This window comes from Talpa europaea (genome assembly GCF_964194135.1).
Source record: "Talpa europaea genome assembly, chromosome: 8".
In the NCBI taxonomy this organism is placed as follows: domain Eukaryota; kingdom Metazoa; phylum Chordata; class Mammalia; order Eulipotyphla; family Talpidae; genus Talpa; species Talpa europaea.
Window position 1 is genome coordinate 101,238,137 of NC_140075.1, and position 17,409 is coordinate 101,255,545.

The 17,409-nt window shown below is 46.3% G+C and overlaps 1 protein-coding gene across 2 annotated transcripts in view; it reads left to right on the plus strand.

Moving 5' to 3' along the window:
* The window catches only part of FOXN3 (forkhead box N3), a gene marked incomplete at its 5' end in the record, with an annotated part of 204,506 nt that overhangs the window by 84,579 nt on the left and 102,518 nt on the right, over positions 1 to 17,409 (plus strand). The window lies entirely within an intron of this gene.

Consider the following 17,409-nt stretch of genomic DNA (forward strand, 5'->3'; position numbering starts at 1 on the left):
GGGAACAGCAATGGAGTAACTGGAGCTGCTCTGGGTGTGGAGGGAGGTGGGGAGGAAGATAATTTTGCACAACACTTCAGAGTTGACAAAGAAGACCTGAGAGAAAGGGGGACTTTCAAGCAGGGGCAGCTGAGAGAGAGGAGAGGTTAGATAGGCATTTTGGTGATGGGGTGGGAGCATGAACAACTTTGTATTGCCAGAGTGAGGAATTTGCATTGCATGAGCGAGGAATGGCAGAAAATGAAACTGGAAAAGTTGAACCAGCCCTTTGGAGCTAAGGAACTCAGTGACATAGGCCCCAGGGAGGGGTTTTGAACACATGCCTGGCAGGATTATACAAAAATTGAAGTGGAGTCTCTCTCGAGAAACCCATGCACCTGCAGACCGGAAACCGAGGCAGTTTAATGCAGCTGTTTTAGCATGCCCAGAAATAAAGCCCCGTCCCAGGAAAGATGGGCCGGGGACACTGTCCTGACACTGACTGTCATGCGACTCCTTGGGGCATTGCCTTTGAAGAGACGAAGGTGGCATGGCACAGGTACTCAGGGAGCCTGCTGGGAAGCCCTTTCTGAGCCTTATTTAGTGCTGGACACTGCAAGCCATTGGGGACTATGACTGGGCCCTTAGGGAGTTCTAAGTCCTGGTAGCAGCAGTGAGGGTGAGCCGTGGGTGTGTCCTGTGTGCCATGTGTGATCAGCGGTGTCACAAGTGAGCACCATACCTGGCACGGAAGCTCTGTCTGTCCATGAAAGTCAAGCGCCCCCAAGGGTTCCATGAAATTCAGGCTTCCCTGAGTAAGCCTCGGGTTTCAGCCTCAGGTGGTGACTTCTAGACGGCATAGAAATAGAGAGGAGGGAAATGCAGAATAAAGCAAAACTAAAAGACTCACACCCAGCCGTACTCTGAAAAGCCACCCTGCTATCCCAAATTTTGTCAAGTTCACTCTGCATACGCCTATATCTTTAGCTGTGGCCAAGAAGTAACGTTGCTTTTTTGAAACTATGCTCTTGTTGAATGTAATACTGTCAGGGAAGGCTACCAGCACTACTGGCTCCATTTTCCATTAAGGAGAAGGTTTCTGTCAGTCCTGTAGATGAACCAAATGGGCATTTGGTGCATCAGAGACAGTTACTTGGCCCCTCACCCACTTGCTGTCGGGCTTCCGGGCCATTTCTCTGGTTTTCCCTGAGCAGGGTGCAGGACTCACAGGGGCAGTTTGAGAATAGGAGAAAGTCACAAGCAAGTGGTGACGTGGTACCTGTGGTGGAGGGGGGCATGATGAGAGTGGGCAGGGATTGTTATAGGGCAATGGGATGGCCTTGATGTGAGTCCTCACCCATGTGCTTAAACAAACTCAGAACAAGAGCTAACAGCAGGTACACAGAGAAAGGTTAATAAAAGTTTTATTTACAAGGGGAATGTAAAGATGGGGAGCAAAGAGAGAGAAAGAGTAATTGGTCAATATGACCTATAGAAACACTGTCTGAGCTGGGACCCCAGGTGCATGCTGAAGGCAGGCAGAACCAAGCCCCTTCCAGGCCCACATAACTTTGCTTATATGCCAAGCATGGCTGCTTAACTCCATCCTTAGTTCCCAGCAACCTCCCTTCAGGAAATCAAGAGTCATGGCAGATTCATGGCGTGATGGGAGTTGTCATCCTCTACCTGAGATCTTTGGCTTAGAGGCGGGGGTAGAGTCTGTAAAACATCAGTGAGTGGAGTTCATTCAGGCATATTCTTTACCCCCAACCCCAAACAGGGTGGGCGTGGTGGTAGTAGAGAGGGGATGTCTAAAGAGAAGGCCAACTCTTGATGTTCAGTTGGCAATATAAGGACAAAGACATAGTTTAGCTGCTGGTGCCAATCAGTATTTGTTCAGGCAGACTAAGAACTTACTCTTTGGAAATTTATATTTATTTTTATATTATCATTTCAAAGTTAGCCATAAATAGATTGAATGAGCCGTAGGGAAAAAGGTTTTCTATAAAAGAACTTACACACTATTATGTAGAATTTTAGCGTTAGAGCGCCTGGATTTGGTATTCTGGATATACCATCTGCACAGAGGCGTGCAGCTCGCCATCATCAACTCTCCAGTGTAAGCATTTGTGTCTTTCAGAGTGTGGAGGGGACTGAGTCTCAAAGGGAGGACATGAATAATCAAGGTAAATCATAGTTTGCTCATAAATAGGTCATTTTCCTGTCTGTGGTTGATTTTCAGCATTGCAGGAAATTCCAGGAGCCAGACTGTCAAAAACTTGAATTCAAGTGTTTCTCCCTTTTGACCTCTGCCCTGTGTGGCATCTGGCCAGCCTTTAGGAAATATCTGTCTATCTACCTGTCTGTTACTTATTTTTAAATTTTAGTAAAATACACATAACTTAAAAAGTCGTATCTTAACCATTTCTTAAGTGTGCGTTCAGTGGCATCAAGCGTGTTCTCATTGCTGTGTGACTGTCACCTCCACCCATCTCCTGACCCCTTTCATGTTCAGCCTCTGGCAACCCCCATTCTCCTTTCTGCTTCGTGGACTACTCCAGTTCCCTCATATACTTGGAAGTGTATGTCTTTCCGTGACTGACGTATTTCACTTAGCTTGTCTTCATGGCTTATTCGTGTTGCAGCGTATGTCAGAATTTACTAAACATTCCATTGTACATATCAAACACATATTCTTTATCCATTCGTCCACTAGTGGACTCTTGGGTTGCTTCCACTTTTTGCCTGTTGTGATTAGTGCTACTGTGAACATGGGTGTATATAAGTATCCCTTCAAGCTCATGCTTTCGGCCCTTTGGGGTATGTACCCAGAAGGAAACTGCTGGATCGCGTGGTAATTCTATGTGTGATTGTTGAAGGAACTGATGGAGGACAAGAATAGAAAGACTGGAAAGGAGGTGTCCCAAGACCAGAACCTGACTCACAAGGAGGTGGGGGTAGTGGGAAATAACATGACCTTTAGCCCAGCTGTAGAAATCCAGACCCTTAGGGCCAGCGCCTTATCACAAGGCAGGAGACCCAAGCAGGATCAGACTGCTCTAGGGAGTAGAGCACAGACATGAGGGGAAAGATATGGAGATTGGGCCTCCCTGAAATCTCTGGTCCCTTCTTGATTTTGCATAGTTGTCCGAAATTGGCAAAAATCTAACAATCTTACCACTCACAAAGATGAGCCCCTCCCTACTCAAAGAGGCTAAAACCTCATGCTGCCCCCACTAAGGGGCAGTTTTCATGCCCACTCGTGTTTGTGCAAGTGTCTTTTACTATCCTATCCCTTTTCTTTTTTTAAAAAGATTTATTTATTTATGCATACAAGAGCTGGAGTACAGGCCAGAGATGCCAGGGATGAGAGGGTTCACCAGAGACAGAGTGGGGAACAGAACAGGCAGATTGACTGAAGTACACTGCTAAGGGGAGCAGCAGGTGAGGCAGGAGAGGTCTGCTGCGCCATGTGGGTTGCTCCCTGGCCTGCTGGGGATCGAACTCGTGCTGCAGAGGCTGTGGATTGCTTCATAGTGCCGTGCTTAACCCCTTGCGCCACCAGGGAGGCTCCTGTCCTATCCCTTTTCTAATAAACCTCTTTAAATATAAGTACCATCTGTCTTGTGGAGAAACTTGCCGCGTGCCGCTAAAATGGGAGCTCTGGTGAAACTGTAACAGGGTGGTCCCCAGGAAAGGGGGAGGTTCCCTGCCCCACCCAAGGGAGGGTGGAGCTGAGCAGGAAGAGGAGAAGCTGGAGAAGAGAATAAGGAAGGAAGCAGGATGGAGCCAGGAGACCTGGAGGAGGCGCATGGAGCCTAGAGACACGTGAAGAAACTGCGCTGTCTTTTGGTCGTGGACTGGGTGACACAGATGTGGGTGAGACCCGTGGGGAGGTGACAATGGCAGCTTTTATCTTGATTTTGATTTTGCTCTTTTCCTTCCGGGTTTGTCTGGTTGTTTCTGACCCTTTTCTGTGGGTCCCCACTGGAAGATGCCTTAGACTTGTGGCAGGCTTTGGGGCCTTGCTCTGGGCCAATCCCATTCGGATGGACTTTTACCCACGAGGGGACGGGTAACTTTGGGTGCTTCATTTAGAAACTGGACTCTGCCTTACCTGTATTGTTTCCTAGTTTTATTAAAGTTCCTTCCCCTTAAAGTCTCCTATGTTTTCTGTTGATGTGGCGGATGGCAGAACCCATTTAGAATAGGGGTTTGGGCTGACCCTCTCCCTGTCCTTTAACAGATTTGGCGCCCAACGTGATTTAGGATCCCTATCCTATAACAAAACCTTCCCTAGAGTGAACCCAAGGACCCTGCACCAAAAGACTCCATCAGAACCACTATGCTTAACATCTTGTGTGCATCTTACTTTTCTCCATGAGTTTTACAAGTACATTTGTCCTGCTTTTCTGCTCCACTTCCGTCCTTTGAACCAGACTGGTTAAAATCTGGCCTGGTGACCAGTTTGGGTTCACACAAGCCAATAGGCTGGGTGAGCCACCCTTGCACAATGCACCCGAATTGGGAGCTGTCTCCCCTCCCTCCTGGTCACCAGTGGAAAAGCTAAGTTTATCCCATTGCCCCTGGGCAGATGTTCACTGAGAAGTCCCTGGCGGCTCCAGAGATTAAGCTAGAACCAAACTGCCCCAGACTTGGAGCCCTTGGAACAGCTGCTCAGCTTTCCTCAACTCCACCATTTTAATTGTGATTAGTAGGTTCATTTGCATCTAAAAGGAGTAGTTTTCTTATCAGCACCATTGAGTTGGGAACCAGTGTGCTCCATTTATATAGAGTGGCCCATTTAAACAGGGCCCATTAAGCAGTAAAAGTAAATGTGGGTGTTTTACAAATGCAAATATATCATGCAAATAATGTACTTTATGCTGAATGGTGCCTTGGTTTTCATATGTAAAATTAGAAACTGTGCAGCACAAAGATAATGATAAACACCTTTGCATCTGTTCATAAGATGTATCATGAGCTGTATGCATCTAAAATTGCAGCGGAGGTTTCAAGCAGAATTTCTTCAGTATACCCAAACATGCGTTCCATATTATCAAAAATATACATGTACTTATCTAGTTATTTATATTCCTAAGTAATCAAGAAATCGCAGAAAAGAGTAATCCAAATTACCTAGCCTGTTACTTACCATCAATGATGAGATTCATAATTTTGCTTCCATTTTTAAAGGTTTTTAAGTTTTTATCTTAAGGTGAAGTGGAAGAAGATGTCACGGCACAGGCTAGTTCCTTTGTAAGAGGCTTAATTATGTCACTAAGAGATTTTATTTTAGAAGTTCTTAGTGTTTTGAATAATTTTGTGGATAATATGCGGGTAGTATTTCTGGCGTTTTGTAAAATCACTTTGTAGAATAATGCCAGTCATCTTCTATATATGCAGTGTACTTGACCAAGTTCTAGGAGGCAAGTCACTTATAGTGTCTGCCCGTATAGGGTTTCTGCTTTCTGGAAAGGTAAGACACACGTTTATGGAAAGTAAATTAAAGGTATAAGAAATATCAGGAAATTCAGATCAGAAAATTCTGTTGAGTACATTCAATTCCCAAATTTGACTCTACAACCAATAATTACTGACAGGGTTCAGATGTTGGGGTTCATAGGCCCCTTGAAGAATTCAGCAGACGTTCCCATTCATCAGTACATACCAAGTTTATTAAGGAAAAGAGAAAGAGGAAAGATGTCTGTATCAACACAGATGGGAAGTCTTTTTTTTAAAGATTCATTTATTTGTTTTTATTTACACACACAAGAACTGGGGCATAGGCCAGAGGTGTGGGGGTGAGAGGATTCACCAGAGACAGAATGGGGAGCAGAACAGGTGAATCTAGTGAAATATACTGCTTAGGAGAGCAGGGGGCGAGACAGGAGAGGTCTGCTGCACCATGTGGGTCAGCTCTCTGGCCAGGGATGTGTAGTGCTGGTGACAGCTTGATAGCACTGAGACTCCCACTACCACTCGCATCTGTAGGGAGGCCCTACAGATGGGAAGTCTTAAAAGACAGAGCTGAGTTTTGCTGGAGCAAGGGATGTTCTTTATAGTGTTCTTTGATGGAATTACTTTGAAATTTATCACCTCAGGGTCAAATTGGGCTGGTGTTCTGTGATTGATAATCCTCTCTGCCCCCACCTCTGGCTGATAATCTTTTCTGACCCCACCTCAGATTCCTGGAAACATCCATAGCAGGTTCAGTTTAAGAGTCATTAAACATCCCTAACCCCACTTCCGGGGTTTGTCCTTGTGAGACCTTCCATCCTAAATGTTTCTACTCTCAGCTTTATCATGTCCATAGGACTTTAGAGTATGGAGGCGAGATCTCAGGTTGGGAATGCCCAGAAAAAAATGTCCCCAGGATCTGGGATTTGAGTTGAACATGTAGGGAAGGAGAAGAATTTCCCCCTACCTCTCTGGGTTCTTCTGTGGCTGGTCAGGCAATCAAATTGACATCAGACAGAGAATAGGGGAAAAGAACACAGTTTATTATATACATATGAAGAATGTATATGGGTGTAGAGTCTGAAGTAAATGGGGCAAAAGGAGAGTATTTATACCCAGCTAAGGAATGGGATAGGCGCCTGGGGCTTCAAGGAGCACTGCCTCAAGGGACAAGAAGGGGGCAACTCCTGATAAAGATCTGACATTCTGTAATTAAAGAGGTTTCACTGATATAAAGGTTATTTCCTGTAAAAGTCTTAATTTTGGTTAGTTTCCCTGATTTTTATTCTTCTGGGTAGTTAAGGGATGGCAAAAGTTTCTCTTTAGCCTGGGACCTACGCTCAAAGTAATCCACCTGCCAGAGTATCAAGAAGGTCTGTTCTGGACATCTTGGGGAGAGCCCAGTCCTTCAAACTTTAAAGGATGGATCACACTTAAATAAGTGAAAATGTTACAGGGCAGGGAGAGGGGCAGCCCAAACCCCACACACCTGTCTATTCTATATAGGGTTCTGCCATCCACCACATCAACACAAAACATATGAGACTTTAATGGGAAGGAACTTTAATAAAACTAGGAAACAATACAGGAAAGGCAAAGAGTCTAGTTTCTAAATGAAGCACCCAAAGTTACCCGTCCCCTCGTGGGTAAAAGTCCATCCATATGGGATCGGCCCAGAGCAAGGCCCCAAAGCCTGCCACAAGTCTAAAGCAGCTTCCAGTGGGGACCCACAGAAAAGGGTCAGAAACAACCAGACAAGCCCAGAAGGAAAAGATCAAAATCAAAATCAAGATAAAAGCTGCCATGGTCACCTCCCCACAGGTCTCACCCACATCTGTGTCACCCAGCCCACGACCAAAAGACAAGCGTAGTTTCTTCACGTGTCTCTAGGCTCCATGCGCCTCCTCCAGGTCTCCTTCTGGCTCCATCCTGCTTCCTTCCTTCCTCAGTCTCCTCTGCAGCCTCTTCTCTCCCTGCTCAACTCCACCCTCCCTTGGGTGGGGCAGGAAACCTGGAACCTCCCCCTTTCCTGGGGACCACCCTGTTACAAAAAGAACACAGAACAGCATGTTTTGGGCAAAGGAAAGAAAAAGTAACTTGTATGGACCCTAGAAATACATGTAGTGCATAGATATTCTGGAGACCTGTGTCAGACAGCACATTGGGAAGCAGAGGGGCATGTTGGGAAAGAATGTAAGGGCTTCTGAAGGGCAGACAAGATATTAGACTTGACTGCCCTATTAGCTACAGTTTTCACACTTTTATAACCACCAAACACTTCGGAAAACTTAGTGGAAAATGACAATGACATTGGGGCAGGGCCTCATCTAAACACCCACCCACTCCTGACCCCCACTATTGGCATTGCAGGCACTTCCTGGGAATTTCTTGGGGGAACAGTTTGCAAACTAAGTGGGGGCCTGTCTCATAAAGATGTTGTGCTTTGAGAAGGTTGCTAAGGTGTTAGGCAGAGTGGACTGAGTTGGTGTAACCGGGGGAGCCCTAAAGATGGGGAGACCTATTAGGAAGCTAGTGGGGACATTTGTATATAAGCTCACCAAATAGAGTAGAGATGCAAAGGAAGGGTGGGTGGAAATGTATGACAAACAGACTGGGAGGAGAGGGGAGCTATAGGAGAGGAAGTGTTATAGGGCAGCCCTGATACAAAACGGGGTGCCTGACTGTGGGTCCTCACCCGCGTGCTTAAAAGGACTTATCAGTGCTCTACTGCAGGCACACATGAAAGGTTAATAAAAGGTTTATTTACAAGGGAAGGGGAAATGAGGAAATGTACAGCTCAGGGAGAAAAGTGGGAGACAAAGTTTTATATGAGTCCTACCCGATCCGCCGATCAGGAATCCCAAATGGCACTCAGAGCTGGCTGCAAGCCAGGAGCCATGAAGCCAGGAGGCGAGCGACAGCGAGCCCCCCCAAGGTCTACGTGTTTGGTTTTTATACCCAACCTGGCTGCTTAACTCCACCCTCAGGTCCCAGCCACCTTCCCTTTGGTGGTGACGGGATTTGTCTTTCCCAGTGTCTTGATGGCTTTAGTCTAGAGTGGGAGTGGAGTCCACAAAGCCTGTATGGGATTAGCTCAGGACATCATTTCCCCCTAACAGAAGGGGTTAGCGATTTTAGTGTTTTGACCTTGAGCACATTACGCATGATCACCAATGGCTAACTTAGTTTTTCTTCTTTGTGAGGAAAGCTTGCCATGGACACTGTTATGAGTTGCTTTTCCTTCTAAAATTCATATATCAATGTCATGTAACCTCCAGTACCTTATTGGGAAATAAGGCCACTGCAGATGTAATTAGTTAAGATGAGGTAGGGTGGCTCTCAGAGCTTTATGCTGTAAAACAGGGAAATTTGGACACAGATGAGCACACACAGGGAGAAAATAATGTAAACACCAACACAAGCATGATGGTGTGCATGTAAGCCAAGGAATGCTGAAGATTGCCAGTATTCACAGGAGAGGGGAGGGGCATGGAGCGGATTCTTGCTTACATCCCATGGAAGGAATTTACCTTAATCTCTGTGGGGTGCAAAAAATCCTCTTGTACCCTTCTAAGTTCTTTTTAGCCTGAACCTGTCACCAAAACAGTATCAGACAGGTCAACAAAGGAAAAAAAAAAACAATTTAATTTGTTTTTTAGTATTTGTAATTCAATAGCGTATGAAGGATAATTCACATGGCTGTAACTGCTAAAGAATAATGGTGTGGAGCAGGAATATTTGTCCTGTTTTGAGACCTGGGACTTCAAGGACAGAGAGGGAGACTTCACATGACAGACAAGGGACGAGTGATCTCACCCTCACTCCTGAGAGTAGCTTCTTGGATAGAGAGGACATGATTATTGATAACCCTACATCTGGATGAGATCCCCCAAACTACATTCTTCTAGGTCATAAAAGAGGGAGAGGTGATTGTTTTTTCCATTAGGAAAAGGACAAAAGCTTTTAGGATGTGATAATCTCTCCTATTAAAGAAGGGGGAAGGACTTAAGTAAGAGCTGGAGTTTCTCCTCCCCTTCCGGGGGCCCTTACTGCTCTCAACCCCAAACAACCTGCGCTCTCTAAGTAATGCAGATTACTTAAAGTAATGATATTATTATCTTTAAGTAATGATAATAGATCTCCAATGCTTTTGGGACTTGATTGGGCTGTAGTTCCCATTATTGAGGTAGACCTGTGGAGAAAAACCTATTTGACTGTATTGGGGAGACTGATCCGCACCTCTGGAACTTCCAGCTAAGAGAATCAGGAGAAAAGGAATTTCTGTTGTTGAAGCTACTGGCCTGTGGCACTTGGTTACGGCAGCCTAGGAGCCAATAGACGCGGAGGAATCCAGGCCAGTGTGGAAAATACTTGGGGGTGGCAGGCAGGAAGCTGGCCCCTTGATTGAGATGATGGGGAGCTGTGTCAGGACACAGCTGGAGGTACATTCCAGAGTCTGGAGACAAGATTAGCTGGAGGTGCAGCCTTGGAAAAGCCAGATTTCCCATGGGCCTAGGAACTCTGCTGGGAAAGGAATGTGATAGAAATGAAGAAAGAACCAAGACTCTAGGAATGGTTGTAATTATGGGGGGCAGACTAGACAAAGAACTAACAGAATATATAGAAAGTAAAGCAGAAGGAGGTGACCAGGCCAGGAGGCTATTTTTGAGGCTCGAATTGCAAAGGATATTAAAGAGATAATGTCAAAAGGTCAAGAGTAGTAGAGAGTTTATATAAGCAGAAAAAATAATGGCAACCCTCCCGAGTGAGTGCACGGGGAAGGCCGAGGTGGGAGGGACAGAGCTGTACTGCCATCGGGGGCCATTAGCCCTGAAAGCCGAAGTTAGTGGGAAGCCCCTGGTGACCCCTAATGCAAGGATTACGGCCAGTCCAGGGCAGTGTGACGTGACCAGTGTGTCACAGAGTTCTGAGAGCCCGTGTTTGGGGGTGGATAATATGTAGTGACCAAGTCCTAGTCCCAGGAAGGGGGAGGCTCGTGGCGGTGGAGGGAGGAAAGTTTCCAGGAGAAAGAAGGACAATAGAGGTGTACTTGGGCAAAGAAGAAGGTGCAGGGTCAAGTAGAAATAATGGAGGGAGAGTGAGCTCATGTGGAATGGCTTTGATTTTAGAAAGGAAGGATGATATTGCCTGATGAGGGTGAAGAGGGAGGTGGGGGCTTGGCGAGTGGAGAGGAACATGGGCCAGGATGTTGGGTTGCTGATCGCCAGGTCAGTGGATCTCACTTGGGGGCAGTTTTAGGCCCGAGTGGACACATGGCCACATCTGGAGACATTTTTGCATGTTCCACTGGGGAGGGGCCACTCCCGGTGTCTGGTGGGTAACTGAGGGAGTCTGTGGAACACTTCCCTGCACAGGACGGCATGTGACTTAAGGATTATCCAGCCCGCGTACCACCCCACAGCTCAACAGCGGTTCTCAAATGTGTCACAGGAGCAAAGCCCTGAACTCCAGAGCGTGGATGAATGAATACACTAATATACTCATTTTTTTAAAAAGATAAACTTATTTATTTATTTATTTATTTATTTATTTATTTATTTATTTATTTATTTATGCAAGCGCTGGGTACAGTCAGAAGCGCCGGAGGGTGAGAGAATCACCAGAGCCAGAGCGGGTAACAGAACAGGCAAATGGATGAAATACACTGCTGAGGGGAGCAGCGGGCGCGGCCGGAGTGGTCTGCATGCCATGTGGGACCCTCGTTGGCGGCCGGGGATCGAACTGGCACTGCAGAGGCTGCAGGCAGCTTCACAGCCCAGTGCTCAACCGCTGCGCCACCAGAGGAGGCCCTAATGTAGTCAATTTTGACACTAGTTCTTACTCCAGAGTAGCCCCCTTGTCAGCTTCTTGGTCATGTTGCCCCCAGCACATCCGGGGTCTAGACTACAAGACCGTTTCGAGTCAGAATGAGTGTCCAGTTCTAGCACTTGGCTAAAGTAACAAAGTGACTCCATCCCTTCCCTGATTTGTGTTTTGCCCCAGGGTGATTGGGCCAGGCTCTTGGTGGTAGTTCCTGAGCCTTGGGTAGTGGCTGTGTGATCACTTCAGGAAAGGCTTCTCGACAATTACCAGCTTCTGAAAAATGACCGGGCCTGGTATGTCTCCCTCTAATCCCTTTTGCCTATTTGACTGTGTGACCTGGGAATGGAAATGTCACTGTGGGCAGAGGCCTTGCCACTTTGGAGCTGCATAAGATTTCACACACAGTTGTCTCTTTTTGAGGCTTTCATGAGATTAGGTGGTCTCGGTTTGATTCTTCAGTTGATTTTCAGAATCATTCATTGCTATTGTCGACTGAGGAACGTTGGCAGTGAGAGGAACTTGAAGCACCTTTTTTTAATAAAGATTTATTTTTTCTTTCTTTTTTTATTTTATTTTTATATTCCCCATACAATTGCAACCCCCTGATTTTGACCCCATTCCCTCCCCCCCCCCAAAGTGTGTCTCTGGTTCATAGTTGTTTGCTGATTTTTAAATTTCTTATAGTTATTCTTTTTCCTGGTCCCTTATTTAAGTTTTCTAGATTCCTGCTTATGAGTGAGACCATCTGGCTTATTTCGCTGAGCATGATCCCTTTTTTCTTTCTTTCTGGCTTATTTCGCTGAGCATGATCCCTTCTAGCGCCATCCATGTTGCTGCAAATCGCATGTGTTTATCTTTTTTGAATGCTGAGTAATATTCCATGGTGTATATGAACCACATCTTCTTGATCCAGTCATCTATTTTTGGGCATTTGGGTTGTTTCCAAAGCTTAGCTATTGTAAACAGTGCTGCTATAAACATAGGGGTGCAGGTGTTCTTTGGAATTAATGTTTCTGTGTCCTTTGGGTAAATACCTAGGAGTGGAATTGCTGGATCATATGGTAGCTCTATTAAAGATTTATTTATTTATTTATACAAAAACTGGGGCACAGGCCAGATGCATGGGAGGGTAAGAGGATTCACTAGAGAGAGAGTGGGGAAGAGAACAGGCAGACTGACAAAATGCACTGCTGAGGGGAGCAGTGGGCGCGACAGGAGAGGTCTGCTGCACCATATGGGATTCTCGCCGGCTGGCAGGGATCAAACCTGCACTGCAGAGGCTATGGACAGCTTCACAGTGTGGCGCTCAACTACCTGTGCCACCAGGGGAGACCCTAAGCTTGAAGCATCTTCAAGGAAAAGAGGAAGATGAAGAAGATTCAGACTGTGAGAGCCCACAGGTTCCAGGAGGTAGTGCTGGCAATCAGCAGTTTCCTTATCGCCAAGACTGCCACTGAGGGGTTTGCAGGGTACATGGAGACATGTACCGTCTCGTTTGCTTCTCACCTGCTGGGAGCTGTTTCTGCCCCCAGTTAGCAGGCAGGGAACAGAGGCATGGACAGATTCAACGACCTGCAACCTGGGCTTTGTACAAATTCCCTGTCCCCAGGCTTAGAGTTCTCCCCACCACGCCTTAGGTCCAGGTAATCTCTGCGAGCTCCTTGAATGCCAGTGCACCTGAGTTTTGTTTTATTATTTGGAGGAATATTTAAGTATTGAGAATTCTGAACCTTCAACTGTCCTCGTTAGGAGTGTTTTTCAAATTGTAGAGGGTACTTTGTGAACTTAAGACCTTTTCACACACATTCTCTGTCCTGACTCCTCTGAATCAGGACATTCCACCCTCAGCAACTGGCACCTTTCACCCCAGGGGTCTGTGTTAGTGTGTGACATCAATCTTATTTGTGTTTCTGTTACTTTCTGGTGACTAATCCACCATTAGAATTAAAACAGTAGAACTCCAAGTATGTTTCCAGGGATTCCCCCTTTGTTACGACTGCTTTGGCTCTCCCATTCCTGGGAGCAGACGTCATACATCCAAAGACATTGCCTTCACACCCTGTTTCCAGTGCTAAGAATGTGACTGGAATCTGCTCAGTTGCTCAGAGTAGCAGGCAAGCTCTGGCCTCTGAGCACTGTCTCAGGATAGTCTGTTCTACCTCCCCTTCCTTTCCCCTAGTGAGTTTGAACTTTCTGCTTTTTACTATGCCATGGGCCATTCTGGCTGAGATGGTACTGGTGGGGCCAGTCAGAGACACTGCACATAGGTTGGTCTTTACTGCCCCAATCCCTTAGGCTGTGGTTCACTTCTTCTGGAGTCCCTTATATATTCCTGTCTCCCTCACCTTCCCTACCCCCCCCCCACCCCTTTACATTAAATCTATTAATTGTGGTACAAAATTACATTCTCTTTGTGGTGCAGCCAGTATCCAAACTCTCTGCACCTTGCGCAACACAATTGCTTCTGCCTGGGCAACTCAACATTCTATCTCCTGTCTCTCTGACTTTGACTGCTGTGGTTCCTCGTGCAAGGAAATCACAGTGTTTGCTTTCGTGTCTGACTTATTTCACTTAATATAGGTTGCTCGAGGTTCATACCCTGTTCTCTCAGGTTCATACCCTGTTCTCTCAAATGTCAGCTCACATTTGGCCACTGGGTTGTTATTAAAAAGTGCTTTTCTTAACTTGCTTTTCATTAGACTTTGAGAAAGTCCATGCTAGAGGGTAGTTATGGGTTTTGCCAGAACCCCTCAGGGTCTGGGTTATCATCCAAACCATTCTCACAATGATGTCAGTTCATAGTATAGAGAGAACACGTGACAGATCACATCTTACCCAGAGTCACCTTAGGGCTGCACAACTTGTTCACTGCCAATACCCTCTGGGAATGCAGAGTAGTACAGCTGGAGAGCGAGGTCCAGGAAGTGGCTGAGGCCTGGGAATGATATGCTTCAGGACCCCATGCTCACTTACCTGCTGGGATTTGCTGGCTCAGCTCTGGTCTTCAAGATCAGCTGAATCAGTGTCCCAAACAGCCAGTTCCATAAGCTGCCTTTCTGGCAGGCAAGACCCCTGGATCTGTTGGTTGGCTTCCTTTGTCACAACGAGGGTCTGGCTCATTGTGTTGAAGGTCTTGGAATTGTGTTTGGGTGTTACTGAGGTGGGTTTCTCCTGGTGCCTCAGTTGTGTTGTTCCTGTTGACAGGAGCCCTTGGGTCTATCTTATCCTGGTTGCTTTTTCTAGCCTTGGATTTGGCCTGGGAGAGATTCTTAGTGAATTACTATCTACAGCCTATTTCTGTGGAGAAGGGTAGCTACGAGTTTACTGCCAGAAAGATGGAAGATGAGAACTGAAATCGGCCTGTTGGTGTGTACGTGTCTCCGGCCCCCTGGGCCGGCACTAGAAGCCCTGGCTGGGCCTTAGCTGAACCCTAACAAGCCATGGGAGGCCTTAAGTCACTCCTTCACCTCCAAGGGCCTCCATCTCCTCACCTGGAGAATGTGGACAACGGCTTCTGCTCTGCTCAGCCCACAGAAGCGGGGTGCACACAGAAGGTGCTGACGGCTGTGCTCTGTAAGTGGTAGTTTGCTCTCCTAGGGTCCAGCGATGTGAGCATCACTATATGGTGATTAAAACCCACCTGTTAGGTTAAGTGGGCCTTAATGGCCATCTCTCGTGGCAGTGACCACCCACAAGTCACTGGCATTTAAATGGTGTCAAGTCCCTGTTTCCCTGCAAACGCCACCGCACCTCTCCTTGATTGGCCCCATTAGTGAATGGTCTCCAGGGTGGTCTCAGTCCTCTACAAAGATTTGCATCACTGGCTTCTCCAAATGACTGGGGTTAATAGACACTTTTAGTTTCATTGCACTTTAAAGGCCACTAAGCCAAGGACATCTCCAGATGGAAAAACAATTAGTTTGAGGCCATAATAACCCTTGACCTTTCTATCAGCATTTCTTATCTTTTTAGGTGAAATCATAGATGTTTGGGGCTAGGTATGTTCCTTGAGGTCATAAAATAGGACTTTCAATGCCTCCTCCCATGTCCTTCTCGGCACCAGACAGTCTCATAGGCACTTAGCAAAATACTTGAATATTCTAAGAGACAGAAGATGTCATTTTGAGGGGCCATCCAAAATAACAGTGGAAAATATAGGGCTCATGAGCTCAGAAGCTTTGTAATGAGCATGACAGGCACCATCTTGCCTTGGGCTAGAGAGACCACATCATTGACAGCTGGGCCGGGTCAGAGAAAGTGGCTGGGCCAGTCCAGCTGAGCACATGACCACTCAGCCAAATGACCAGAACAGTGACCAGTGACTTAGGTACATTAAATGGGTGCTATAGAAACCACTAAGTAGGTTTCTGTCACACAGAGAATTTTTCTTCTCTAAACCACTGGATTTACCCAACCTCAGTTCTCCACATTTACTCCATCCCTGGTATCTACTCAGTTCTCACCCAAATCAAGGTCAGGATAAAAAGGAGATTTGGATGGAAGTAAGCTGGATATTCAGGCTCCTGCAGTAATACTCAATTATCGAATCCTCTAGAAGCACCAACTCCTCTATAATAAAGTCCTCAGTTTTTAAACATCTTTAGAAATCAGGTGATTAGGTCCTGGCAACCACCAGCTTGCTGCTTGCTGCTTCCTCCTTCCTTACAAAAATAAGATGGTAAAATCCCAGCAGCTGGCTGGGGATGTTAAAAGATAATCTTAAGCATTTTAATACACATTATTCTTCACGCAACTTTGAGCCACGAAACCCCTGAAACGTAATAGCATAGGAATTGCATGGAAGAGACATCAGCTTGCTGCCAGCTCCCTGAGAGCCTGGCCAGATCTAGTGCCTTCTGGGCCACCCCTGGCCGTGCAGCCACAGCTGCCAGCACTGGGAGGCTTTGCTGCAGGGAGAGCCGGAGCTGAGCGGCACTGTTCACACTTAACTCTGGGTCCAGCTCCTCCAAACAAAGTAAAACAGAAAAGGTTCATTCATTTACATCAAGGTTTATCATTTTGAACACAATGGATAATATTTGGAGGTTTATTAGTATTTTGCTGCTGTGGTTCTCTGCTTCCTCCCTCTCTGCTCCTGCCCCATCTTGTCACGCGGCCCTGCACTGCAGTGCTATTTGAGCCTCTGGTAATGAGCTTTCAGTCAGCAGGATGTGTCGCTGGCATTACTCCTTGTTAACAGCGTTGCTACCCCTGTCAGTAGAGGCCCTGCTGGCTGGCGGGGCCGTCGTCATATCACCCTTCTGATTCTCAGTGTGCCTGTGTGTGCATGCATGGCTCTTGAACTTCAAACGTGTTTTTGGGAAAGATTTATTTTATTTATATATACATACAAGAGCTGGGGGTATAGGCCGGAGGTGTGGGGGTGGGTGGGGGGTGAGAGGATTCACCAGAGACAGAGCAGGGAACAGAACAGGCAGACTGACTGAAAAACACTGCTGAGGGGAGCAGGGGACAAGACAAGAGAGGTCTGCTGCACCATGTGGGTAGCTCCCTGGCTGGGGATCAAACTCAGGCTACAGTGGCTGACAATAGCTTGATAGTGCTGAGACTTTAATGCCTGTGCCACCAGGGAGACCCAAACTTCAAATGCATTATTCAGAACAAATTTTAATTATTTTACTGTTGAAGGTGATAATGCATTAACCAGTATCATTTGCTGTGCACTGTTTTGGCAAGAGTAATTTATACCACCTCCTGATCTGGCTGTAGTAACGTTTCTGAGTAAGTGCTAACGGTACTCTAAACCAACTGCTGACTTAGAATAACCTACTTTCCATCCTAAGGATATTTTACTGAGACTGTCAGGGTTATAAAGTTTGTCACTTGGTGCCTTAAAACAGTGAAAATGCTTGTCTATAAATGTAGTTGTGTCTTTGTGACATATTGATCCTGCTCATTTTCTTGCTGCTCCTATTACTAGGCTGTGGGTGGATGTATCTGCAAAGTGTTTTATGGTGTATGGGATGTAACATTTGAAGTCAAAAAATTGAAAACAGGATAGGAAATGAGGATGGGAGGGAAGGAGTGGATAGAGGTCATCTGTGTATAGGAAGGACCCAGTGAGGGGAAAAAGCCACATTTACATTTGTAACATCCAGGTGGCACCAGGAATTGTCAGAAAACCCA